The sequence below is a fragment of the Rattus norvegicus genome, chromosome 3 (genome assembly GCF_021556685.1).
Source record: "Rattus norvegicus strain SHRSP/BbbUtx chromosome 3, alternate assembly SHRSP_T2T, whole genome shotgun sequence".
Taxonomy (NCBI): Eukaryota; Metazoa; Chordata; class Mammalia; order Rodentia; family Muridae; genus Rattus; species Rattus norvegicus.
Window position 1 is genome coordinate 164,915,432 of NC_141536.1, and position 27,985 is coordinate 164,943,416.

A 27,985-nucleotide genomic window follows, 5' to 3' on the forward strand; every position below is an offset into this window, starting at 1 on the left:
CAGTAATGTGTGCAATTTCTAGCAAATCATATAAAAATCATGCAACTCTTTTTAATGGACAAGTATTTGCATCTGTTTATAAAATTTGGTCTATTAGATAAACTTCGCCTTCACTCCAAGCAAGCTGGAGTAGCCATTCTAATATCAAATAAAATCAATTTTCAATTAAAAGTCATCAAAAAAGATAAGGAAGGACACATCATATTCATCAAAGGAAAAATCCACCAAGATGAACTCTCAATCCTCATCTTCGATTGGTTTATATACAAGTGTGCAATTTCTAGGCTTGAAAGTAAAATGATGCTATCTGGTGCTGGATAGAGGAGCCTTATTTTTTATTATGGCAGCTTGCTATTTTTGTAACATGGTGATTTGGTTGAACACATTAAAGTACAGTAGTAACTGATCTCCCCCTCTTCCTGGATGAGTGAGGAGATGATTAAATGTTGATGTCAGCATCCATGAGCATATTCAGATGAGCTTCTGCTTCTGTTGAAAAGGATGCTGTGTTTGATTGTGGTCCGAATCTTTGAAGCACTACTTGGCATCTCCTTCCTTGGAGGTCTCACTGTTTAAACATAACAGATTTGATAGCTTGTTGGTAAGGTGAGGTCCAGCTTGTCTCCACTAGGTCATCTTCATGTGAATCCGGTGGTTATACGGTTTTGTTCTAGGGATATTTCATTTTTTAATAACGGTTTTAGCTGACATTCATGGAGAGAATGAATCCTTAGAAGTGTGCCACTAGTGAAAGGAAATCCTGTCTAGAGTATGTTTCTTTACAAAGCTGTGTCACACCATCCTTTGGGCCCTCTGCTGGAAAAGTAGAATCAAGTCTCAAATAATGCCTTTTAAATTGTATCCTCTAGTATTATAGATGTAGGACAGTACTATATCATACCTCTGTGGATGTAAAATAGCTTGTACCTGATTTATGATACGTAGTAGTGACCGTGCTTTATCAGAGCTGTTTTTAATGATGTTGCTCAGAATGTTTTCTTTCCAGATGATGATTGAGAAGCTAATTTAAAAAAAATGGTGCCAGGTAGCACAAGAGTAACAGAACTGTGCTGTTTTCTCGGGTTTTGTTTTTTTACTTTTTTTTTTTTAATGGAGTGTGCTGGATGTCTCTACAGTTTTGTTCAGATGACTGCAGAACCTGGAAAAGCTGTTGCTGCTGTTGATGCATAACACACTGCTATTATTGGTCTTTTTATATAAATATAAATATATATATACAGATATATAATTTGAATTTTTTGAAACTTTACCTGTGCTGTCAACTTTCGAAAAAAGTATCCCCGTTTACTGTGTTGAGTTGGCACTGTACAGAAATTAACAGCCATATTGGTCTAGAAATGTTGAACTTAAGTTTTTTCCATTTGTACAGGGGTAACACACTGTATTAAATATGTAAGGTCTTATATACGTGGGTTTGATTACAAAAACTAATAAAGTATTCTCTAAATTAAAAAAAATAACGAGGAAACACATCTGGGCCAATTTAAGATATATTTTCCCACTGTCCAGAATTTAGGGGTAGATGCTTATGTAGATTAAAGTGTCTACTGTTTTCGGATGTGGGTGTTACAGTTTAGCCAATGATATTCATTTGTTCTTTGGTGTAAGAATACCCCTATTGTGTTTTTTTTTCTTTTCTTTTCTTTTTTTTTTTTTTCCGGAGCTGGGGACCGAACCCAGGGCCTTATGCTTGCTAGGAAAGCCCGTGTTGTGTTTTGAGGAGCATGAGATAAATAGCTGGGGCATTATTAGAGACCATCTTTATGTTTTCAAAAACAAAAAGATGAGTAAAGGAAGGTGGCCACCAATGGGAAGTCCACAACTCCGGTCTTCCAGGGAACTGAACTTAGTTTCACCAGATGATTAAAGGAGGGTGACTAAAGAAGGGGGGAGTTCTTGGGGCTGGAGCTTGTTTCTTTGTTGATTCTTCCCAATTGGTGTGGATTGGTTGTAATGTCCTCTAGTGCTAAGTTGGTTCCCAAATTACATGAGAATCCTGCATTTGAGACCTGAGACTCCCTATCCCCAGCACGTTCTTATTGGTGAAATAACAAGAAGCCAATGTCTAGGCAAAGACAGAGGAATCACTTTTGAATTCAAGAGCAAGGAGGATCACCAAACCAGGAAAGGAATTGGATGCAGGCTTGGGAGCTGAAAAAGACAAGAGTACCCTCCATGTAAGTTTCAGGGAAGAGGAGCCTCAGCGGTATCTCCCCAAGTCGGTTTTGAGGAGCAAAGATGTGATAAAGTTTTTACTAAGCAATCAATCAGAACTTTCACGGGGCGTGGGGGGGAAGTTAGCAATGTTGAAGTTTGGGAGTGGCCCAGGCAATGAGATGATTTATGCATATTAAATACAGATCTCTGTATGTGTGCTTGTGGTGTGTGGTTTCTTGTGTGTGTGTGTGTGTGTGTGTGTGTGTGTGTGTGTATCCTTCATTTGAACATCCATACCATTGATTGTTGTGGATATGTACATAGTTTTTAAAGTTCTGAGGTTCTCCAGGTACCAAATAGGTCCCATTTGGTACTTCCACTTCAAGGATGTCATCAAAGGAGATTATCTAAAGATGCTAGATAACGTAAAAGAAATGAGATGTATTTTTAAGAAAATATTTAATGTGTGTTTGTGTGTCTGTCTTTATTGTGATATGGGTTATTAAGTCATGTAAGATATGGAGATTGGGAGGCAAAATTTTAAGTCCTATTTATACAGTGTTTGAACTTACGTTGTGAGTATTATATACAGTAGACATTTCCTATTGCAAAGATATGTAAATAAAATTAGCTAAAACATTATAGTCGTAAAACTTGTCTTCTGTACATATTGTAAAATAACAAGTGTTTTTTAATTATTGCCATGTCCACGAGAATAGGCAGCGAAGTTAAGAGAACAGAGGGGACAAGCAGCCAACAGGCTGGGGGACCATCATTTTTTCAGTTGTTTGGGAACACATATAAATAACAATCTTCAAGCTGGACATAGGCTGTACAAGTTTTTGGGTGTCGGCACAGGTCCAGACCATGAATGCTCTTTGGTTTTTGGATAATTCTCTGGGACCGCTTAAGTACTGAGGTCAATGAACTCTGTTGTTCTACTTGTGAAGTTCTTATTACTTCCAGATTCCTCAATTCCTCCTTGAAAATATTCCACCAGTTCCTGGAGCTACCTCCAATATTTGGCCATTTTGGAAAGCTAGTATCTGGAGCCTCGAAGAGGACAGATATGCTAGGCCCCTGTCAGTAAGGATGCAGCGTATCATTAATGCTGTCAGAGATTGGTTCTTATCTATGAGATGGCTCTGAAGTTGGACCAGTCATTGGTAGCCCATTCCCTCAGACCCCACTCCTTCTTTGTCTCTGCACCTCCTGTAGGCAGGAAGGTTTTGTAGATGGGTTAGTATGATGATTCCTTCACTGGGATTCCAGGGAGGTTACATAAGGTGGTGACTTCAGGTTCTACCTCACACGCTCCTTGGAGTGCGTCTCAGCTACCATCACACTAAATACATTCCATGGAGCATCCCCCAACCAGATCTCTGGCACATCCTAGACAATCATGTCCCAATCATATTATTCCTTCTGGAATTGCCCCCTACCTCCTCATATCTGTCATCATTTAGTGTGTTGGGGTCCCTTGGTAGGGTCACAGCAATCGGGAGAGTGAGCAGGCAGAGAAACTGTGCAACAATACATACAATTTGCTCTCTCTCAGTACCATTTATACGAAAGCAATATAAAAATTTCTCACAGCTTCTAAATCGAAACAGCCTTTACTACACAAACGGTAGTTCATCTGGGTACAAGCAAACCTAAATCAACTTGCAGTTTGAGATGTCTGTCTGGGGTCATAGTGTTCTGAGTGTGGCTAGGGGTCAGCTCACACCTTCATCCTTGCATGTTACCTTCCATGGTTTAACTGCTTACAATAGACACGGTAAACAAGGCAAACCTCATAAAGGACATCATTTAGATAGGATTGGCTTACAGGTTCAGAGTTTCAGCCCACTATCATCAAGAGAGGAACATGGCAGCATCCTTGTAGGCATAGTACAGCAGGATCTCAGAGTTCTACATCATTATCTGAAGGCTGCTAGCAGAATACTGGCTTCCAGGCAGCTAGGAAAGGGATCATAATGACCACAGCCACAGTGATATACCTGCTCCAATGGTACACACCTAACAACTCCACCCACTTGGCCAAGCATGTACAAAACAACACAAGGTAAGTTCTTTATTATCTGAGCTATTTACAGCCTGACTCAGTGGAGTAACTATTGACAAAAGAGCATTCTGCACAAGAGGTACAATTTATGAAGCTGTGCACACTTTCTCAGACTGAAAGGCCCAGGGATTCATCACAAGCTGTTGTACCCTCTGGGCATCTGTGACCTCTCTGTGTGGAGCAAAGTTTCAGCCCCTCACTCGGCTTGGTGCTTCTGGTGATTTAGATGGAGCAAAGTTAGGGATGCCTCCTAATGTCCATCAACCTATCTTCTGTGTCCCAGCTGCCCTGCTTCCGTCATCTTTGCAATTCCACTTCACTCCCACCTGCTTGACTCCACCTCTTCTTCCTCATCTTCCTATTCTTTTCATTCTTCTCCTGCATATCTTCCTGCTCCCCCTCCTCCTCTTATTTTCATTGCTTGTTTTTCCTTTTACTTGCAGTAATGTACACAGTATCTGTGATCTACCATCCTTCTACATACAGGTATCCAATTCAGCATGTTAAGAAGATGATGTACCAATCGCCAAGAATATATACATAGTATCTATCATATTCCAAACCTATACTCTGTGTCTATTGAAACATTAATTTTCACTTTTCTCACCCACATATTGGCTCTGACTAAATACTAACTCTGTATGTTTGAAAGCTCTAAGGAACATGAAGTGTTTGTTGGTCATTGTGAAGGTGGCTCATTTCACTTTGCCTGAGGACCTCCTGGTGGTTTGAAAGAGAACACTAACTATACTCTCATATGTTTGCATATTCTGTCCCTGGTTGGTGGGACAATTCGGGAAAAGATTAGTTGGTATGACTTACTAACGGACTTGTGTTTCCCAGGGAAGGAACAGGCAGACTTTGACGTGTCTAAAGCCCAAGGAATACTGAGTGTCTCTTTTCTGCCTCATCCTTGTGGATCAGGATTCAAGGTGTAATGTCTTACCTATTGTGGCAACATGATGACACTTGCTGATTACCACCACTTTCAGTGCCATGATGATACATTCTTGTGTGTGTGTGTGTGTGTGTGTGTGTGTGTGTGTGTGTGTGTGTGTGTGATATTCCAAACATTCAGTTTTACCACTGAAGACTCAGGAGGCCAATGTTTTGGTGAAAGTCTTCTAGATCCAAAGGCAAAGTGAGAACCCAGCTGACCTTATTCCTAAACTGACTACCCAAAAATAAAGGGTCTTTCTCTTTCTCCAAGCTACCTTAAATACTCCTTAGCTCATTGCCTCCCTTTCCACATCCTGTGTTCATTCACTCTCAATTGTCACATTCTTTTAATTTTGATTTATGGTTAAGTTCATTTAATCCTGTTTATAGAAATATCTCAGTTTCACTGTTATGCCTTAGAGCTGAGCAATGGCTCACCAAGCAACAGGTTTTTCAAATTCACAAACTTGGAGCTCACAATAAGAATAAATGTCTTGCAAAAATGGCTGCAAAATCTTACTGTACTTACTATGAAACTGTAAGTCCTCAGTGAGCTTTTCTATGTGTTTCCTTTGTTATGGTATTTTATCAGAACAATAGAAAAACCACTAAGGGACTTGAATGTTCATCCACATTATGGCAGATGTGTTGACTGATACTCTGTTCTCTGTATAAATCATTCATTCCTTACTTCTTCATCTCTCTAATGAAGTCTGGATGTTTCAACTTGCATGTCTTGAGAATATGGGTGTGATGAACCTGTGTGGAAACCTATATGACACCTGGTGTTCAGTTGTTCTATAAGTGGAATCATGGGCTTCCCTGCTAATTCTTTGGTTGGTTGCCCTAAGGCTGTCACCATACCATTTTGTATAGAATGGGATCTTGTCATAATCCCCCAACCATGCACAAGTGCTCTGGTTTGTTCAAAGCCCAGAAGACTTACTTTTCAGTTTGTCTCACCGACCATAGAAATGAAGAGGATGTGATGGATCCTTATAATTGTCAACTTGGCACAATCTGGAATCACAGGAAGGAAAGTCTCAAGCAGGGATCATTTGAATCAGGTTAGCATGTGACTATATGTGTGGGATACTGTCATAATTATGTTTCTTGAGGTGAATATACTCACTAAGGTGAGTGCTTCCATTTCCTAGGGACGGACCCTGGTTGTGGAAGAATTCAGAAAGTGAACTGTTCATTAGCCCACATAATCTAAGCAATCTCTGCTCTTGTCAGTGGACAGCTGCGTACTCTCGTATCAAGCTCCTGACCCTTTGACATCATCTAATAATGAGATATAGCCAGGAACTGTGATCTCAAATTATATTTTCTTTCCCAAGTTGGTATTGTTACTATATTTTATTTTAACAATAGCAATGAGCCTTAGAAATAAATTTAAGCGCAAGGCCCTGGGTTCGGTCCCCAGCTCCAAAAAAAAAAAAGAACCAAAAAAAAAAAAAGAAATAAATTTAAACATTTCATTTCTACTTGTAGGATTTTTTAAAAATGAAACTTAAAGAGAATATGACTTGGATGGGGTAGTCTACAGAATACTAAGTTTATGGTTTTAGAGACATGTATTCCTGTCTCCTGGGATTAAAAGATTTTTCTAAATGGCTGGAGCTAATTTAGTTTGGTGGAACCTTGGCAAAAGATCATTACTTCCTTAATTCAATTTACTAACCTTCAAGGGAGGATTCAGCTCCATTTCACTGGATAACATTAATACTCAAATCATATATTTTGTACTTTTCCTCTCTCAACTTCCCGTTTTTCATTAAAGTGCTCTACATGAGACTTAACCTGAAAACAAAGTCTATGATGGGTATTTCTGAGACTTCTTTGTCAAGACAATTAATCTGAATCTTTTCACCTTAGCCTTGAGCAGACTCTTCAGACAAGGCATAAAGTAGTGACATTATGCAACAAAATACTGCATAAGCAGTCTATACAGCACATACTGAAATCGTTCTCCTTTGAACCCTCTTGGGCCAAGCCTGCACAATACAAATCACTCTCAGTAACAAAGATTGCCCCATTCCTAATAAGAAAACACATTAAGTCCCATGTAAAGCATTCCATTGCTATCCAAATCCAAAGTCCCAAAGTCCACATTCTTTCAAAGAAAAGGATGAACAGGCCTATCACAGCAATACCCCAGGCCCTGGTACCAGTTTCTGTCTCACTTAGGGTTTTATTTCCGTGAACACACACAATGGTCAATGCAAGTTTTTGCAGCACAACATTTAATTGGGGCAGGCATACAAGTATAGAGGTTTAATCCATTATCATCAAGAAGAGAGCATGGCAGCATCCAGGGGGGCATGGTGCAGAATGATCTGAGTTCTACATCTTCACCCAAAGAAAGCCAGGAACAGACTAATCATCTGAGGGAGTAGGTAGGAGGAGGATCTCAAAGGCCATCACACAGTGACACACAACCTCAAACAAGGCCTTCCCTGATAATAGTGCAAATCCCTGGGCCAAGCATATGCAAACCATCACAATTTATAATGAGATGAACATGGGTTTTTTCTTTGAGTTTGTTTATACAATGAATTACATTTATGGAGTTACATATACTTTACCATCCCTGCATTCCTTGGATGAAACCTTCTTGATCGGGATGGGTGATTATTTTGATGTGTTCTGGGATTTAGATTGCTAGAAATTTATTGAGTATTTTGTAATAGGTATTCTTATGGGAAATTGATCTGGAGTTCTCTTTGATGGGTGTTTGTGTGCTCCCCTGCCGGGAAATTCCACCAGTTATACCTCCCCCACTCATTTGTGGTTTTATTACCTAGTTACATCCTCTCCTCTTGGTAGTCACATGACCGGTAGGAATGGCAGAGACTTTCCACCACCCAAAACCACAGCATTGTTCCAGGAACCAAGGACAATCTGACTATAGCTCCAAAAAAATCCTTGTGGGCCTTGATAGCCCCATCCCCATTCCTGTGGCTTTTTTTTTTTTTTTTGGTTGTTGTCCTTAAATATAGCATATATCTGTAGAATGGGGTTCTTAGCCATCTTCTCCTGCTTGAAGGCTGAGGAACCCCGATGCCCCAGAATTAATAAACCTCTTGCTGATTGCATCGAATCTAGGCTCTGGTGGTCTTTGGTTACCTGTGGATCTTTGGTGGTATTCCTTCGGGTCCAAGAGTATCTGTGTAGAAAATTTTCCACTTTCTCCTGATGTTCAAGTTTTGTTGAGTATAGGTGTTTGGAATGGGATCTCATAATTATTTAGTATTTTCTGTTTCTGCTGTTTTTTCTCCCTTTTCATTTCTGATTTTGTTAATTTCGAAACAGTCAAGGTGCCCTCCCCTGAGTTCGGCAAAGGTTTTTCTACCTTGGCCATTTTCTCAAAGAACTAGCTTCTGGTTTTTTTCATTCTACATAGAGTTTGTTTTGTTGTTGTTGTTGTTTCTTTGTATTTGTTTTGTTTGATTTTTCTTTTTGTTTTTCTTTTTTGTTTCTTTCTTTGTTTCCACTTGGTTGTTGACAGCACTGAGTTTCAGTATGCCATGCTGTCTTTGTGAGTATTTGTTCCATTTTGTTCTAGAGCTTGCAAGTGTGTTGTCAAGCTGCTGCTGTACTCTCTCCAGTTTGATTTTGGAGAAACTCAGAACTTTGAGTTCTCTTGTTAAGTGTGCTTTCATTGTGTCCCATGAGTTTGGGTATGTTGTCCCTTCATTTGCATTAAATTCTTAAAAGTCTTTAATTTTTTTCTTTTTTCCTTAACTAATTATGTTGTTGTAAAATTATTAAATATATAATGGTTGTCTTTTACTCCCTCTAGATCCAGCATTTGGGTCTTTCTTACTTACAGTTGGGTATTTCTTATTTACATTTCAATTATAATTACATTTACTGGTTTCCAGGGAAACATCCACCTAACCCCTTCCCCTCTCCTTCTGTATGGGTATGGAGTATGCTAAGCAGTCCTGTTTAAGATTAGGATAGTAGTATATATGTTTGTTTAGCAGGATTGTCCAGATATTTGTCTCCAAACCATAAAAAAGGGGACAAATCTTGTTTAAACTCAGCGATAAGGCCCATGATGGTATAAAAAACAGGACCCTAATAAAATGCTCAAGATGAGATTAGAGTGTCACAAACAACATTGAGGCCTGGTCTTCCATATGGATACGATTATCAGTTCCAAGTCAAATGTGGACTTGGATAGGAATGTTTTTTGGATACTTAGGGTTCCCTTTGTACAGCACTGTTTTATTAGACTTCTCCTGAGTTTGTACCATTTTATGAGAGTTACTGACGGCTTCATAGAAATTTCCACTTGGTTCTACTTATCCCCTGTAAATAGTAAAAAACACGCTACTCTTCAGAAGCTCACTTCCTATAAGACACAGCTTGTGCATGATCTACCCACCACAGCTGCTGCAGATTCTACCTTCTACCTTTCCTAGCATTGTCATCCTCTGGACCTCCAAATCAGGATCCCATCACTGGAAAAGAAACTACTATGTTAGGACTCTCATGCACTTAAGAAATGATTCTGGGGATCTTTGCTGTGTCAATCTGCTAGCTGCCTACGTAGCACTTGCAATCCTTATTTAAACTGTATTTCAACAACCTGAGGTCTTTTCTGGATAGAAAATCATCCATCCCAGCATATGTGGAATCCAAAACACTGTTTTTTGGCTAGCTCCTCTTTTAGCATTACACAGAACGGAGCCCATGGTATCATTAAATTGTTGATATTTTAATTGTATGGGAAGTGATTTCTTTCTGGGATATATTAACTCTGAGAGAGCTGTATCTTCTAGTCTGTATTGAAATGATTCTCAGACAATGTAGTCTTAGACTAGCCTAAGACTCAGGTAGCCTTGATCTTGGTCAGTTGCTCCCCAGGGCGATGACCTTGCATTCTTTTACTGGAAATGCCTAAATTTTTGAGATAAAGGAATGAAGCAAAATGATTTTTTATACTTGCTTTTTTGAGTCATATAATGAACTGTCCATTTTTTCTACCTTCACATGAGAACCAGGGGAATTGTGTACTCTCTTAACTGTCAGATGAAAAAGGGCGGGCAATAGCTAGATCAACAACCAAAGTTGAAGGGAGTCTGCTGTAGCAGTCGCCATTCTGGAGAAGTACCTGATTCAGGCAGGGTGAAAAATTTGTAATTTCACATCACATATTAAATAATACATGTAATAAAAAAGTAGATTAGTGGATCCTTAATTTTTTTTAATGTGGAAATCCATTGATATAATTCAGTATATAAAAACTGAAAAATGTCACATGATTATATCATTAGATGCTGAAAAATATCGGGAAAATTCCATCATTTCTTTTTTTTTTTTAAAGACACCTTCACACTTTTTACTCCCTTTACCTAATGCGTCCTTAATGCACAAACAACCTAAAGAATCCAATTAAAAGAATCGAAGTTTACAACACGGTGGGACAGCGAGACCGCCATGGTTCTATATCATGACACAGTGAGTGAAGGGTTAATTTGGAATTTCTGCTCCATAAACTGTTCCCAAATGGTTTGCTGCACCCATAAGAGATAAATACACAATACTGCCGCTGCTGATCCATAGCATGGCTTCTTTTCTTTTCTTTTCTTTTCTTCTCTTTTCTTTTTTTTTTAAGCTGAGCACAACTATTATCATTTTGTAATTAAAAGCATAAAATATATCTAACACCCAGTCCAACACTATATCAGTTATACAGAATATTTAGTTATCCATTCCATTATTATCCATTATTTAAGAAAGGCCTAAAATCTATATTATATCTTGCTAGCTTGTACACTATCTGATAACTATCCAATAAAATATGTATTTTCAGAGTTAAACAGCCTGATAGGCTATGAAACTAGAATCAGTCTTCAACCCCATCAGAAATCTGAGAACGACCAAACATCTATACACATAGGAAGCCTGACATGGCTTCCAGAACTGAGAGGTTGTAGAGACAAATCTCCACTAGTGCAGTCGCCTGTTAGGAACATGTGAGTGCAAGTCTTCAGTCTTCGGGCCCAAAATCAACTGACAGACTCTTGAAATGGAGATTTTGAAGGGCTAATCACCCTGTCTTGGCAGTTTATCAGTCAAATATTCTGCATAATTTGTCCTTTTCTGGACAGTATAGTCTGCAGATGAAACAGGCAGTTTTGTCAAGTGGCTGCCTAGCCACAAATTATTTCCTCACCTGAAGGTAGAGATGTTCACATTCTTCGTTAAATCCACCAAAGGGGAACAGTTAGGAGCAGATATGACTCAAAAAAAGATAAATAACTTTAAATCTCATACTTTGTGGATTTCTGACGTTTGTGAAAACCATCTATGTATATGAGACTATCTGGACTGTTGTCTTTATATCTTTTTTCTTTTTCAGTTACTACTGTACTTTATTGTGTTCAACGAAATCATCATGTTACAAAAATAGCAAGCTGCCATAATAAAAAATAAGGCTCCTCTATCCAGCACCAGATAGCATCATTTTACTTTCAAGCTTAGAAATTGCACACTTGTATATAAACCAACCGAAGATGAGCATTGAGAGTTCATCTTGTTGGATTTTTCCTTTGATGAATATGAAGTGTCCTTCCTTATCTTTCTAGATGACTTTTAATTGAAAATTGATTTTATTTGATATTAGAATGGCTACTCCAGCTTGCTTCTTCTGACCATTTGCTGGGAAAGTTGTTTTCCAGCCTTTCACTCTGAGGTAGTGTCTGTCTTTGTCTCTGAGGTGTGTTTCCTGTAGGCAGCAGAATGCAGGGTCCTCATTGCGTATCCAGTTGTTAATCTATGTCTTTTTATTGGGGAGTTGAGGCCATTGATGTTGAGAGATATTAAGGAATAGTGATTATTGCTTCCTGTTATATTCATATTTGGATGTGAGGTTATGTTTGTGTGCTTTTCTTCTCTTTGTTTTGTTGCCAAGACGATTAGTTTCTTGCTTCTTCTAGGGTATAGCTTGTCTCCTTATGTTGGGCCCTACCCTTTATTATCCTTTGTAGTGCTGGATTTGTAGAAAGATATTGTGTAAATTTGGTTTTCTCATGGAATATCTTGGTTTCTCCATCTATGTTAATTGAGAGTTTTGCAGGATACAGTAACCTGGGCTGGCACTTGTGTTCTCTTAGGGTCTGCATGACATCTGTCCAGGATCGTCTGGCCTTCATAGTTTCCGGCGAAAAGTCTGGTGTGATTCTGATAGGTCTGCCTTTATATGTTACTTGACCTTTCTCCCTTACTGCTTTTAATATTCTTTCTTTATTTTGTGCGTTTGGTGTTTTGACTCTTATGTGAAGGGAGGTGTTTCTTTTCTGGTCCAATCTATTTGGAGTTCTGTAGGCTTCTTGTATGCCTATGGGTATCTCTTTTTTTAGGTTAGGGAAGTTTTCTTCTATGATTTTGTTGAAGATATTTACTGGTCCTTTGAGCTGGGAGTCTTCACTCTCTTCTATACCTATTATCCTTAGGTTTGATCTTCTCATTGAGTCCTGGATTTCCTGTATGTTTTGGACCAGTAGCTTTTTCTGCTTTACATTATCTCTGACAGTTGAGTCAATGATTTCTCTGGAATCTTCTGCTCCCGAGATTCTCCCTTCCATCTCTTGTATTCTGTTGGTGAAGCTTGTATCTACAGCTCCTTGTCTTTTCTTTTGATTTTCTATGTCCAGGGTTGTTTCCATGTGTTCTTTCTTGATTGCTTCTATTTCCATTTTTAATTCCTTCAACTGTTTGATTGTGTTTTCCTAGAATTCTTTCAGGGATTTTTGTGTCTCCTCTCTATGGGTTTCTACTTGTTTATTTATGTTTTCCTGGAATTCTTCCAGGCATTTTTGCGATTCCTCTCTGTAGGCTTCTACTTGTTCTCTAAGGGAGTTCTCCATGTCTTTCTTGAAGTCCTCCAGCATCATGATCAAATACGATTTTGAAACTAGATCTTGCTTTTCTGGTGTGTTTGGATATTCCATGTTTATTTTGGTGGGAGAATTGGGCTCCGATGATGCCATGTAGTCTTGGTTTCTGTTGCTTGGGTTCCTGGGCTTGCCTCTCGCCATCAGATTATCTCTAGTGTTACTTTGTTCTGCTATTTCTGACAGTGGCTAGACTGTCCTATAAGCCTGTGTGTCAGGAGTGCTGTAGACCTGTTTTCCTGTTTTCTTTCAGCCAGTTATGTGGACAGAGTGTTCTGCTTTCGGGCGTGTAGTTTTTCTTCTCTACAGGTCTTCAGCTGTTCCTGTGGGCCTGTGTCTTGAGTTCACCAGGCAGGTTTCTTGCAGGGGAAAAGTTGGTCCTACCTGTGGTTCCAAGGCTCAAGTTTGCTCGTGGGGTACTGCCTAAGTCCTCTCCGCGGCGGCAGCAACCGGGAAGATCTGCGCCGCTCCTTCCGGGAGCCTCCGTGCACCAGGGTTCCAGATGGTGTTTGGTGTTTTCCTCTGGCGTCTGGACGTGCGCAGAGTGCAGTCTCTTCTGGCCTCCCAGGCGCGCCTGCCTCTCTGAAGGTTCAGCTCTCCCTCCCACGGGATTTGGGTGCAGAGAACTGTTTATCCGGTCTGTTTCCTTCAGGTTCCGGCGGTGTCTGAGGCGCAGGGGTCCTGCCGCTCCTGGGCCCTCCTCTACGGGAACCCAGAGGCCTTAAACAGTTGCCTCTTGGCCAGGGATGTGGGCAGGGGTGGGCAGTGTTGGTGGTCTCCTCCGCTCTGCAGCCTCAGGAGTGCCCACCTGACCAGGCGTTGAGGTCTCTCTCCCACAGGATTTGGTAGCAGAGAGCTGCTGCGGGCCAGGATCCGCGGGTGTGGCACTTCCGGTAAACACAGGAAGTGCCCTGTCCTGTGGTTCCAAGGCTCAAGTTTGCTCATAGGGTACTGCCTAAGTCCTTTCCGCGGCGGCAGCAACCGGGAAGATCTGCGCCGCTCTTTCCGGTAGCCTCCGTGCACCAGGGTTCCAGATGGTGTTTGGTGTTTTCCTCTGGCGTCTGGACATGCGCAGAGTACAGTCTCTTCTGGCCTCCCAGGCGTGCCCGCCTCTCTGAAGGTTCACCTCTCCCTTCCACGGGATTTGGGTGCAGAGAACTTGATCCTTAATTTTTGAAGATGAGCTTGAGACAGTGGATGATAAATTCCTATTTTAGGACCCGTAATATAGAGATATGTGCAATCTTTGTTTACAAAATTAAATCATCCCCAAATTTTATAGCAGATGCCATCTTCTGTAGCTTGGTGTGTCATGATATAGATCTCAGAAGTTAACATTTCACATAGGGAAAAGGATAAAAACTATCTTATTAATGCCATTCCTTCTATGAAGAAGTACCTGCTGTTTTTCAAAGTCACTTGTATTTATCTTTGCTTAATGTCAATTTTGATTATTACTTTATAAATTTCATTTTTTATGCACACATGCTATATTCCAGTACTTGGTTCTATTCTCTAATGTTTCCCAGGAATTAAGAATTTCATTTCTTCTTATAAAGAGAATTTATATCTTCCTTTTTCGAGCAACATCTCTGTAGCTCAGGCTTTCTTGAAGTCATCCAGTTAAGATTGATTTGACCACCTAATCCTGCCTCTACTGACCAGTGGTCAGAACAATGTCCTCAACTCTTTTCTCACTCTCGTTTATCTTGTCATTAAGGAGAAAAAGAAGACATGAATGAGTGTTGTCTAACCTCTCTGTGTTAGGGATGCGAGAACTACAAATTACAAGGAACCTGTGTAGTTAAGAATTTACTTCTCTGACAACTTTGGAGCTGGAATAATCACAGCACAAAAAAGCAAGAGGAATAAATAAGGCGAGGCATTTCTGCTTTGGAACTTGTTCTCATTAACCATGAGTAGGCAAGTAATTTTAGACAATCAGTAAATTTCTAGACTGGTCATCTTGGAGTGTTTTCCAGATCGGAGCAAAGGTGAACTTAAAAGAGAAACTGAACTTATATGTATGAACCAAATTTCTGTATTTCCACTACTTCAAAAAAAAGATCTAGACAAAGTGTGGCTGTGCCTAACCAGGAAAGTTATTATTCCTCTTTGAAAATACAAAATGTTAGAGAAAAGATATAATACTTGGTGTGCTCTAGTACACACATCAGTCCTTGGAAAATATCGGACCATCCAGTGTGTTTTGAATTTGACAAATAGTATTTGAGAATATAATTAATTCATTTCGTTCTTCTCCTTTTCTGTAGTGTTAAGTCTGAATCCCTGGGACCAATGGCATGGGAGCCCTATTTATCAAGTCAATGCAAAACTGACCTTCTGATTCTCTAATCAGAACTCACTCCCTAACAGTCACAGAATATTGCTGGCATACCTCCTCCTCTACCCCAAGTGTTAGGATGCCGTTCTCCCGGCTTCAATTCTTTATGTAATCCAAGCATTTGGTAACTGATCTTTCTCTTTTATCATTATCATTCTGACCCCTTCCTTGGTGTGGCTCTTGTTTCTTTCCTGCTTCCTGTCTCAACAAGTTTCAAGTTCATGTTTATTCTTGCCTGTTACAGATAATACTGAAGCAAATGCATTATGATCATCCTTCTGATTTTCATGTGTTCTATGGATCTATGGTAGTTCGAGACTATGGGCTAGTAACCACTTATCAAAGAGTGCATACCATGTGTGTTTTTCTGTGATTGGGTTACCTCACTCAGGGTGATATTTTCCATTGCCATCCATTTGCCTACGAATCTCATAAAGTCATTGTTTTTGAGACCTGAGTAATATTCCATTGTGTAGATGTACCACATTTTCTGTATCCATTCCTCTCTTCAAGGGCATCTGGGTCCTTTCCAGATTCTGACTATTATAAATAAGGTTGCTATGAACATAGTGGAGCATGTTTCTTTGTTATATGTTGGGGCATTTTTTGGGTATATGCCCAAGAGAGGTATAGCTGGTTCCTCAGGTAGTGCAGTGTCCAATTTTCTGAGGAACCTCCAGACTGATTTCCAGAGTGGTTGTACCAGTCTTCAATCCCACCATCAATGGAGGAGTGTTCCTCTTTCTCCACATCCTCGCCAACATCTGCTGTCTCTGGAGTTTTTCATCTTAGCCATTCTGACAGGTTCAAGGTGGAATCTTAAGGTTGTTTTGATTGGCATTTCCCTTATGACTAGAGATGTTCAACATTTCTTTAGGTGCTTCTCAGCCATTCAGCATTCCTCAACTGTGAATTCTTTGTTTACCTCTGAACCCCATTTTTAATAGGGTTATTTGTCTCCCTGCAGTTTAACTTCTTGAGTTCTTTGTATGTTTTGGATATAAGGCCTCTATCTGTTGTAGGATTGGTAAAGATCTTTTCCCAATCTGTTGATTGCTGTTTTGTCCTAACAGCAGTGTTCTTTGCCTTACAGAAGTTTTACAGTTTTTTTTTTTTTATTAACTTGAGTATTTCTTATATACATTTCAAGTGTTATTCCCTTTCCCGGTTTCCGGGCAAACATCCCCCTCCCCCCTCCCCTTCCTTCTGGGTGTTCCCCTCCCAACCCTCCCCCCATTGCCGCCCTCCCCCCATAGACTAGTTCACTGGGGGTTCAGTCTTAGCAGGACCCAGGGCTTCCCCTTCCACTGGTGCTCTTACTAGGATATTCATTGCTACCTATGAGGTCAGAGTCCAGGGTCAGTCCATGTATAGTCTTTAGGTAGTGGCTTAGTCCCTGGAAGCTCTGGTTGCTTGGCATTGTTGTACTTTTGGGGTCTCGAGCCCCTTCAAGCTCTTCCAGTTCTTTCTCTGATTCCTTCAATAGGGGACCTATTCTCAGTTCAGTGGTTTGCTGCTGGCATTCGCCTCTATATTTGCTGTATTCTGGCTGTGTCTCTCAGGAGCGATCTACATCCGGCTCCTGTCGGTCTGCATTTCTTTGCTTCATCCATCTTGTCTAATTGGGTGGCTGTATATGTATGGGCCACATGTGGGGCAGGCTCTGAATGGGAGTTCCTTCAGTCTCTGTTTTAATCTTTGCCTCTCCCTTCCCTGCCAAGGGTATTCTTTTTCGTCATTTACAGAAGGAGTGAAGCATTCACATTTTGATCATCCGCCTTGATTTTCGTTTGTTCTAGGGATCTAGGGTAATTCAAGCATTTGGGCTAATAGCCACTTATCAATGAGTGCATACCATGTATGTCTTTCTGTGATTGGGTTAGCTCACTCAGGTGGATATTTTCCAGTTCCAACCATTTGCCTACGAATTTCATAAACTCGTTGTTTTTGATAGCTGAGTAATATTCCATTGTGTAGATGTACCACATTTTCTGTATCCATTCCTCTGTTGAAGGGCATCTGGGTTCTTTCCATTTTCTGGCTATTATAAATAAGGCTGCGATGAACATAGTGGAGCACGTGTCTCTTTTATATGTTGAGGCATCTTTTGGGTATATGCCCAAGAGAGGTATAGCTGGATCCTGAGGCAGTTCAATGTCCAATTTTCTGAGGAACCTCCAGACTGATTTCCAGAATGGTTTTACCAGTCTGCAATCCCACCAACAATGGAGGAGTGTTCCTCTTTCTCCACATCCTCGCCAGCATCTGCTGTCACCTGAGTTTTTGATCTTAGCCAATCGCACTGGTGTGAGGTGAAATCTCAGGGTTGTTTTGATTTGCATTTCCCTTATGACTAAAGATGTTGAACATTTCTTTAGGTGTTTCTCAGCCATTCGGCATTCCTCAGCTGTGAATTCTTTGTTTAGCTCTGAACCCCATTTTTTAATAGGGTTATTTGTTTCCCTGCGGTCTAACTTCTTGAGTTCTTTGTATCTTTTGGATATAAGGCCTCTATCTGTTGTAGGATTGGTAAAGATCTTTTCCCAATCTGTTGGTTGCCGTTTTGTCCTAACCACAGTGTCCTTTGCCTTACAGAAGCTTTGCAGTTTTATGAGATCCCATTTGTCGATTCTTGATGTTAGAGCATAAGCCATTGGTGTTTTGTTCAGGAAAGTTTTTCCAGTGCCCATGTGTTCCAGATGCTTCCCTAGTTTTTCTTCTATTAGTTTGAGTGTGTCTGGTTTGATGTGGAGGTCCTTGATCCACTTGGACTTAAGCTTTGTACAGGGTGATAAGCATGGATCGATCTGCATTCTTCTACATGTTGCCCTCCAGTTGAACCAGCACCATTTGCTGAAAATGCTATCTTTTTTCCATTGGATGGTTTTGGCTCCTTTGTCAAAAATCAAGTGACCATAGGTGTGTGGGTTCATTTTTGTGTCTTCAATTCTATTCCATTGGTCTATCTGTCTGTCTCTGTACCAATACCATGCAGTTTTTATCACTATTGCTCTGTAATACTGCTTGAGTTCAGGGATAGTGATTCCCCCTGAAGTCCTTTTATTGTTGAGGATAGCTTTAGCTATCCTGGGTTTTTTGTTATTCCAGATGAATTTGCAAATTGTTCTGTCTAACACTTTGAAGCATTGGATTGTTATTTTGATGGGGATTGCATTGAATCTGTAGATTGCTTTTGGTAAAATGGCCATTTTTACTATATTAATCCTGCCAATCCATGAGCATGGGAGATCTTTCCATCTTCTGAGGTCTTCTTCAATTTCTTTCCTCAGTGTCTTGAAGTTCTTATTGTACAGGTCTTTTACTTGCTTGGTTAAAGTCACACCGAGGTACTTTATATTATTTGGGTCTATTATGAAGGGTGTCGTTTCCCTAATTTCTTTCTCGGCTTGTTTCTCTTTTGTATAGAGGAAGGCAACTGATTTATTTGAGTTAATTTTATACCCAGCCACTTTGCTGAAGTTGTTTATCAGCTTTAGTAGTTCTCTGGTGGAACTTTTGGGATCACTTAAATATACTATCATATCATCTGCAAATAGTGATATTTTGACCTCTTCTTTTCCGATCTGTATCCCTTTGATCTCCTTTTGTTGTCTGATTGCTCTGGCTAGAACTTCAAGAACTATATTGAATAAGTAGGGAGAGAGTGGGCAGCCTTGTCTAGTCCCTGATTTTAGTGGGATTGCTTCAAGTTTCTCTCCATTTAGTTTAATGTTAGCAACTGGTTTGCTGTATATGGCTTTTACTATGTTTAGGTATGGGCCTTGAATTCCTATTCTTTCCAGGACTTTTATCATGAAGGGGTGTTGAATTTTGTCAAATGCTTTCTCAGCATCTAATGAAATGATCATGTGGTTCTGTTCTTTCAGTTTGTTTATATAATGGATCACGTTGATGGTTTTCCATATATTAAACCATCCCTGCATGCCTGGGATGAAGCCTACTTGATCATTGTGGATGATTGTTTTGATGTGCTCTTGAATTTGGTTTGCCAGAATTTTATTGAGTATTTTTGCGTCGATATTCATAAGGGAAATTGGTCTGAAGTTCTCTTTCTTTGTTGTGTCTTTGTGTGGTTTAGGTATAAGAGTAATTGTGGCTTCGTAGAAGGAATTCGGTAGGGCTCCATCTGTTTCAATTTTGTGGAATAGTTTGGATAATATTGGTATGAGGTCTTCTATGAAGGTTTGATAGAATTCTGCACTAAACCCGTCTGGACCTGGGCTCTTTTTGGTTGGGAGACCTTTAATGACTGCTTCTACTTCCTTAGGAGTTATGGGGTTGTTTAACTGGTTTATCTGTTCCTGATTTAACTTCGATACCTGGTATCTGTCTAGGAAATTGTCCATTTCCTGAAGATTTTCAAGATTTGTTGAATATAGGTTTTTATAGTAAGATCTGTTGATTTTTTGAATTTCCTCCGAATCTGTAGTTATGTCTCCCTTTTCATTTCTGATTTTGTTAATTTGGACACACTCTCTGTGTCCTCTCGTTAGTCTGGCTAAGGGTTTATCTATCTTGTTGATTTTCTCAAAGAACCAACTTTTGGTTCTGTTGATTCTTTCTATGGTCCTTTTTGTTTCTACTTGGTTGATTTCAGCTCTGAGTTTGATTATTTCCTGCCTTCTACTCCTCCTGGGTGTATTTGCTTCTTTTTGTTCTAGAGCTTTTAGGTGTGCTGTCAAGCTGCTGACATATATGCTCTTTCCTGTTTCTTTCTGCAGGCACTCAGCGCTATGAGTTTTCCTCTTAGCACAGCTTTCATTGTGTCCCATAAGTTTGAGTATGTTGTATCTTCATTTTCATTAAATTCTAAAAAGTTTTTAATTTCTTTCTTTATTTCTTCCTTGACCAGGTTATCATTGAGTAGAGCATTGTTCAATTTCCACGTATATGTGGGCATTCTTCCCTTATTGTTATTGAAGACCAGTTTTAGGCCGTGGTGGTCCGATAGCACGCATGGGATTATTTCTATCTTTCTGTACCTGTTGAGGCCCGTTTTTTGACCAATTATATGGTCAATTTTGGAGAAAGTACCATGAGGAGCTGAGAAGAAGGTATATCCTTTTGCTTTAGGATAGAATGTTCTATAAATATCTGTTAAGTCCATTTGGCTCATGAATTCTCTTAGTCTGTCTACATCACTGTTTAATTTCTGTTTCCATGATCTGTCCATTGATGAGAGTGGGGTGTTGAAATCTCCCACTATTATTGTGTGAGGTGCAATGTGTGTTTTGAGCTTTAGTAAGGTTTCTTTTACGTATGTAGGTGCCCTTGTATTTGGGGCATAGATATTTAGGATTGAGAGTTCATCTTGGTTGATTTTTCCTTTGATGAATATGAAGTGTACTTCCTTATCTTTTTTGATGACTTTTAGTTGGAAATTGATTTTATTTGATATTAGAATGGCTACTCCAGCTTGCTTCTTCTGACCATTTGCTTGGAAAGTTGTTTTCCAGCCTTTCACTCTGAGGTAGTGTCTGTCTTTGTCTCTGAGGTGTGTTTCCTGTAGGCAGCAGAATGCAGGGTCCTCGTTGCATATCCAGTTTGTTAATCTATGTCTTTTTATTGGGGAGTTGAGGCCATTGATATTGAGAGATATTAAGGAATAGTGATTATTGCTTCCCGTTATATTCATATTTGGATGTGAGGTTATGTTTGTGTGCTTTCATTCTCTTTGTTTTGTTGCCAAGACGATTAGTTTCTTGCTTCTTCTAGGGTATAGCTTGCCTCCTTATGTTGGGCTTTACCATTTATTATCCTTTGTAGTGCTGGATTTGTAGAAAGATATTTTGTAAATTTGGTTTTCTCATGGAATATCTTGGTTTCTCCATCAATGTTAATTGAGAGTTTTGCTGGATACAGTAACCTGGGCTGGCATTTGTGTTCTCTTAGGGTCTGTATGACGTCAGTCCAGGATCTTCTGGCCTTCATAGTTTCTGGCGAGAAGTCTGGTGTGATTCTGGTAGGTCTGCCTTTATATGTTACTTGACCTTTCTCCCTTACTGCTTTTAAAATTCTTTCTTTATTTTGTGCGTTTGGTGTTTTGACTCTTATGTGAAGGGAGGTGTTTCTTTTCTGGTCCAATCTATTTGGAGTTCTGTAGGCTTCTTGTATGCCTATGGGTATCTCTTTTTTTAGGTTAGGGAAGTTTTCTTCTATGATTTTGTTGAAGATATTTACTGGTCCTTTGAGCTGGGAGTCTTCACTCTCTTCTATACCTATTATCCTTAGGTTTGATCTTCTCATTGAGTCCTGGATTTCCTGTATGTTTTGGACCAGTAGCTTTTTCTGCTTTACATTATCTTTGACAGTTGAGTCAATGATTTCTATGGAATCTTCTGCTCCTGAGATTCTCTCTTCCATCTCTTGTATTCTGTTGGTGAAGCTTGTATCTACAGCTCCTTGTCTCTTCTTTTGGTTTTCTATATCCAGGGTTGTTTCCATGTGTTCTTTCTTGATTGCTTCTATTTCCATTTTTAATTCCTCCAACTGTTTGATTGTGTTTTCCTGGAATTCTTTCAGGGATTTTTGCGATTCCTCTCTGTAGGCTTTTACTTGTTTATTAATGTTTTCCTGTGCTTCCCTAAGTGTGTTCATGTCTTTCTTGAAGTCCTCCAGCATCATGATCAAATATGATTTTGAAACTAGATCGTGCTTTTCTGGTGTGTTTGGATATTCCATGTTTGTTTTGGTGGGAGAATTGGGCTCCGATGATGGCATGTAGTCTTGGTTTCTGTTGCTTGGGTTCCTGCGCTTGCCTCTCGCCATCAGATTATCTCTAGTGTTACTTTGTTCTGCTATTTCTGACAGTGGCTAGACTGTCCTATAAGCCTGTGTGTCAGGAGTGCTGTAGACCTGTTTTCCTCTCTTTCAGTCAGTTATGGGGACAGAGTGTTCTGCTTTCGGGCGTGTAGTTTTTCCTCTCTACAGGTCTTCAGCTGTTCCTGTGGGCCTGTGTCTTGAGTTCACCAGGCAGCTTTCTTGCAGCAGAAAATTTGGTCTTACCTGTGGTCCTGAGGCTCAGGTTTGCTCGTGGGGTGCTGCCCAGGGGCTCTCTGCAGCGGCAGCAACCAGGAAGACCTGTGCCGCCCCTTCCGGGAGCTTCAGTGCACCAGGGTTCCAGATGGTCTTTGGCTTTTTCCTCTGGCGTCCGAGATGTGTGTGCAGGGAGCAGTCTCTTCTGGTTTCCCAGGCTTGTCTGCCTCTCTGAAGGTTTAGCTCTCCCTCCCACGGGATTTGGGTGCAGAGAACTGTTTATCCGGTCTGTTTCCTTCAGGGTCCGGCGGTGTCTCTGGCAGGGGTCCTGACGCTCCTGGGCCCTCCCCCACGGGAGCCCAGAGGCCTTATACAGTTTCCTCTTGGGCCAGGGATGTGGGCAGGGGTGAGCAGTGTTGGTGGTCTCTTCCGCTCTGCAGCCTCAGGAGTGCTCACCTGACCAGGCGGTTGGGTCTCTCTCTCACCGGGTCTGGGAGCAGAGAGCTGCTGCGGGCTGGGATCCGCGGGTCAAGTTTTACAGTTTTATGCGATCCCATTTGTCGATTCTTGATCTTAGAGCATAAGCCATTGGTGTTTTGTTCAGGAAATTTTCTCCAGTGCCCACGTGTTAGAGACACTTCCCCACTTTTATCTCTATTAGTTTGAGTGTATCTGGTTTGCTGTGGAGGTCCTTGATCCACTTGGACTTAGGTTTTCAACAGGGTGAGAAGAATGGATCAATCTGCATTCTTCTACAGGCTGACCTCCAGTTGAACCAGGACCATGTGCTGAAAAGGCTATCTTTTTTTCTTTTCTTTTTTTTTTTAAAGGTAAAATTTTATTCACATAGACATTGACTTACAAATACATTTGCCTGTGATTTTATTCATGTATGAATGACTAGAGTCGGTTGCTGCAGGAGTCTGCCTCTGTTTCTTACATGAAAGCTGTGTATGTCCCACTGAAAGGTGTGCGTTTTTTTTTAAATTTATTTAATACTTAATAATAATTCTTTGGTTTCCGGGCAAACATCCCCCTCCCCCCTCCCCTTCCTTATGGGTGTTCCCCTCCCACCCCTCCCCCCATTGCCACCCTCCCCCCAACAGTCTAGTTCACTGGGGTTTCAGTCTTAGCAGGACCCAGGGCTTCCCCTTCCACTGGTGCTCTTACTAGGATATTCATTGCTACCTATGAGGTCAGAGTCCCGGGTCAGTCCATGTATAGTCTTTAGGTAGTGGCTTAGTCCCTGGAAGCTCTGGTTGCTTGGCATTGTTGTACATATGGGGTCTCGAACCCCTTCAAGCTCTTCCAGTTCTTTCTCTGATTCCTTCAACGGGGGTCCTATTCTCAGTTCAGTGGTTTGCTGCTGGCATTCGCCTCTGTATTTGCTGTATTCTGGCTGTGTCTCTCAGGAGCGATCTACATCCGGCTCCTGTCGGTCTGCACTTCTTTGCTTCATCCATCTTGTCTAATTGGGTGGCTGTATATGTATAGGCCACATGTGGGGCAGGCTCTGAATGGGAGTTCCTTCAGTCTCTGTTTTAATCTTTGCCTCTCTCTTCCCTGCCAAGGGTATTCTTGTTCCCCTTCTAGAGAAGGAGTGAAGCATTCACATTTTGATCCTCTGTCTTGAGTTTCATTTGTTCTAGGCATCTAGGGTAATTCCAGCATTTGGGCTAATAGCCACTTATCAGTGAGTGCATACCATGTATGTCTTTCTGTGATTGGGTTAGCTCACTCAGGATGATATTTTCCAGTTCCAACCATTTGCCTACGAATTTCATAAAGCTGTTGTTTTTGATAGCTGAGTAATATTCCATTGTGTAGATGTACCACATTTTCTGTATCCATTCCTCTGTTGAAGGGCATCTGGGTTCTTTCCAGCTTCTGGCTATTATAAATAAGGCTGCGATGAACATAGTGGAGCACGTGTCTTTTTTATATGTTGGGGCATCTTTTTGGTATATGCCCAAGGGAGGTATAGCTGGATCCTCAGGCAGTTCAATGTCCAATTTTCTGAGGAACTTCCAGACTGATTTCCAGAATGGTTGTACCAGTCTGCAATCCCACCAACAGTGGAGAAGTGTTCCTCTTTCTCCGCATCCTCGCCAGCATCTGCTGTCACCTAGTTTTTGATCTTAGCCAATCGCACTGGTGTGAGGTGAAATCTCAGGGTTGTTTTGATTTGCATTTCCCTTATGACTAAAGATGTTGAACATTTCTTTAGGTGTTTCTCAGCCATTCGGCATTCCTCAGCTGTGAATTCTTTGTTTAGCTCTGAACCCCATTTTTTAATAGGGTTATTTGTTTCCCTGCGGTCTAACTTCTTGAGTTCTTTGTATCTTTTGGATATAAGGCCTCTATCTGTTGTAGGATTGGTAAAGATCTTTTCCCAATCTGTTGGTTGCCGTTTTGTCCTAACCACAGTGTCCTTTGCCTTACAGAAGCTTTGCAGTTTTATGAGATCCCATTTGTCGATTCTTGATGTTAGAGCATAAGCCATTGGTGTTTTGTTCAGGAAAGTTTTTCCAGTGCCCATGTGTTCCAGATGCTTCCCTAGTTTTTCTTCTATTAGTTTGAGTGTGTCTGGTTTGATGTGGAGGTCCTTGATCCACTTGGACTTAAGCTTTGTACAGGGTGATAAGCATGGATCGATCTGCATTCTTCTACATGTTGCCCTCCAGTTGAACCAGCACCATTTGCTGAAAATGCTATCTTTTTTCCATTGGATGGTTTTGGCTCCTTTGTCAAAAATCAAGTGACCATAGGTGTGTGGGTTCATTTTTGTGTCTTCAATTCTATTCCATTGGTCTATCTGTCTGTCTCTGTACCAATACCATGCAGTTTTTATCACTATTGCTCTGTAATACTGCTTGAGTTCAGGGATAGTGATTCCCCCTGAAGTCCTTTTATTGTTGAGGATAGCTTTAGCTATCCTGGGTTTTTTGTTATTCCAGATGAATTTGCAAATTGTTCTGTCTAACACTTTGAAGCATTGGATTGTTATTTTGATGGGGATTGCATTGAATCTGTAGATTGCTTTTGGTAAAATGGCCATTTTTACTATATTAATCCTGCCAATCCATGAGCATGGGAGATCTTTCCATCTTCTGAGGTCTTCTTCAATTTCTTTCCTCAGTGTCTTGAAGTTCTTATTGTACAGGTCTTTTACTTGCTTGGTTAAAGTCACACCGAGGTACTTTATATTATTTGGGTCTATTATGAAGGGTGTCGTTTCCCTAATTTCTTTCTCGGCTTGTTTCTCTTTTGTATAGAGGAAGGCAACTGATTTATTTGAGTTAATTTTATACCCAGCCACTTTGCTGAAGTTGTTTATCAGCTTTAGTAGTTCTCTGGTGGAACTTTTGGGATCACTTAAATATACTATCATGTCATCTGCAAATAGTGATATTTTGACCTCTTCTTTTCCGATCTGTATCCCTTTGATCTCCTTTTGTTGTCTGATTGCTCTGGCTAGAACTTCAAGAACTATATTGAATAAGTAGGGAGAGAGTGGGCAGCCTTGTCTAGTCCCTGATTTTAGTGGGATTGCTTCAAGTTTCTCTCCATTTAGTTTAATGTTAGCAACTGGTTTGCTGTATATGGCTTTTACTATGTTTAGGTATGGGCCTTGAATTCCTATTCTTTCCAGGACTTTTATCATGAAGGGGTGTTGAATTTTGTCAAATGCTTTCTCAGCATCTAATGAAATGATCATGTGGTTCTGTTCTTTCAGTTTGTTTATATAATGGATCACGTTGATGGTTTTCCGTATATTAAACCATCCCTGCATGCCTGGGATGAAGCCTACTTGATCATTGTGGATGATTGTTTTGATGTGCTCTTGAATTTGGTTTGCCAGAATTTTATTGAGTATTTTTGCGTCGATATTCATAAGGGAAATTGGTCTGAAGTTCTCTTTCTTTGTTGTGTCTTTGTGTGGTTTAGGTATAAGAGTAATTGTGGCTTCGTAGAAGGAATTCGGTAGGGCTCCATCTGTTTCAATTTTGTGGAATAGTTTGGATAATATTGGTATGAGGTCTTCTATGAAGGTTTGATAGAATTCTGCACTAAACCCGTCTGGACCTGGGCTCTTTTTGGTTGGGAGACCTTTAATGACTGCTTCTACTTCCTTAGGAGTTATGGGGTTGTTTAACTGGTTTATCTGTTCCTGATTTAACTTCGATACCTGGTATCTGTCTAGGAAATTGTCCATTTCCTGAAGATTTTCAAGATTTGTTGAATATAGGTTTTTATAGTAAGATCTGATGATTTTTTGAATTTCCTCCGAATCTGTAGTTATGTCTCCCTTTTCATTTCTGATTTTGTTAATTTGGACACACTCTCTGTGTCCTCTCGTTAGTCTGGCTAAGGGTTTATCTATCTTGTTGATTTTCTCAAAGAACCAACTTTTGGTTCTGTTGATTCTTTCTATGGTCCTTTTTGTTTCTACTTGGTTGATTTCAGCTCTGAGTTTGATTATTTCCTGCCTTCTACTCCTCCTGGGTGTATTTGCTTCTTTTTGTTCTAGAGCTTTTAGGTGTGCTGTCAAGCTGCTGACATATATGCTCTTTCCTGTTTCTTTCTGCAGGCACTCAGCGCTATGAGTTTTCCTCTTAGCACAGCTTTCATTGTGTCCCATAAGTTTGAGTATGTTGTATCTTCATTTTCATTAAATTCTAAAAAGTTTTTAATTTCTTTCTTTATTTCTTCCTTGACTAGGTTATCATTGAGTAGAGCATTGTTCAATTTCCACGTATATGTGGGCATTCTTCCCTTATTGTTATTGAAGACCAGTTTTAGGCCGTGGTGGTCCGATAGCACGCATGGGATTATTTCTATCTTTCTGTACCTGTTGAGGCCCGTTTTTTGACCAATTATATGGTCAATTTTGGAGAAAGTACCATGAGGAGCTGAGAAGAAGGTATATCCTTTTGCTTTAGGATAGAATGTTCTATAAATATCTGTTAAGTCCATTTGGCTCATGAATTCTCTTAGTCTGTCTACATCACTGTTTAATTTCTGTTTCCATGATCTGTCCATTGATGAGAGTGGGGTGTTGAAATCTCCCACTATTATTGTGTGAGGTGCAATGTGTGTTTTGAGCTTTAGTAAGGTTTCTTTTACGTATGTAGGTGCCCTTGTATTTGGGGCATAGATATTTAGGATTGAGAGTTCATCTTGGTTGATTTTTCCTTTGATGAATATGAAGTGTACTTCCTTATCTTTTTTGATGACTTTTAGTTGGAAATTGATTTTATTTGATATTAGAATGGCTACTCCAGCTTGCTTCTTCTGACCATTTGCTTGGAAAGTTGTTTTCCAGCCTTTCACTCTGAGGTAGTGTCTGTCTTTGTCTCTGAGGTGTGTTTCCTGTAGGCAGCAGAATGCAGGGTCCTCGTTGCATATCCAGTTTGTTAATCTATGTCTTTTTATTGGGGAGTTGAGGCCATTGATATTGAGAGATATTAAGGAATAGTGATTATTGCTTCCCGTTATATTCATATTTGGATGTGAGGTTATGTTTGTGTGCTTTCATTCTCTTTG